Here is a 928-nt window from a genome sequence, read left to right on the forward strand (position 1 = left end):
ACTTGTGTTATCTTTGACTAATATTTAAATTTGTTTGATGATCTGAAACATTAAAGTGTGACAAACATGCAAAAAAATAAGAAATCAGGAAGGGGGCCAACACTTTTTCACACCACTGTATATGTAGGTGGAAAAGGAAAAAAGTACACCGCAATGCATGTTTCCAATCAGCCATATTTCATACGCAAACACTCCTTCCCCGTAAAAGGACCCACAGACTCAAACAGTCTTTATTTTCAGGGGATGTTAATCTCCAGACCCCACTAGGCCCTGTCTGCCTGCCACATAGAAAGCTTGAAAAAGGGAAGACGGATGGTCCGTAGTCCCTTGGACATTCTATTCACTCATCATGTGCACTAAATGAGTTTAAAGCCCTCAGTCACTCATCTCTGCAGCGGCTCGCCCTATCTCTGGCCTAATGGTTAGAGAGTCGGACTCGTAACCCAAAGGTTGTGGGGTCGAGTCTCGTACCGGCAGGGATTGTAGGTGGGGGGAGTGAATGTACAGCGCTCTCTCCCACCTTCAATACCACGACTGAGGCGCCCTTGAGCAAGGCACCGAACCCCCAACTGCTCCCCGGGCGCCGCAGCAAAAAAATGGCTGCCCACTGCTCCGGGTGTGTGTTCACGTTGTGTGTGTGTTCACTGCTGTGTGTGTGCACTTTGGATGGGATAAATGCAGAGCACTAATTCCGAGTATGGGTCACCATACTTGGCCACATGTCACGTCACGTCACGTCACTGAGCAGCAAGCCAGATCCTACAGTCTAAACAGCCTTCAAAATGGAATGGTGGTGCGTCAAATAGGTTAACTGACTTGACTTTTGTGTATTTTTTTCCTGATTATTCTGTTCATTGTCATACGCTTTTGTAAGGGAAACAGGTCAATTTAGCTCAAAGGGAATCATTTAAGATTTTAAAGGGAATTT

The 928-nt window shown here is 45.9% G+C and overlaps 1 protein-coding gene across 3 annotated transcripts in view; it reads right to left on the reverse strand.

Annotated features, from left to right (window-relative positions):
* The window catches only part of LOC107657298 (MAGUK p55 subfamily member 7), a 112,975-nt gene that overhangs the window by 29,555 nt on the left and 82,492 nt on the right, over positions 1-928 (reverse strand). The window lies entirely within an intron of this gene.

The sequence above is a fragment of the Sinocyclocheilus anshuiensis genome, unplaced genomic scaffold (genome assembly GCF_001515605.1).
Source record: "Sinocyclocheilus anshuiensis isolate Anshui unplaced genomic scaffold, SAMN03320099.WGS_v1.1 scaffold159, whole genome shotgun sequence".
NCBI lineage: Eukaryota > Metazoa > Chordata > Actinopteri > Cypriniformes > Cyprinidae > Sinocyclocheilus > Sinocyclocheilus anshuiensis.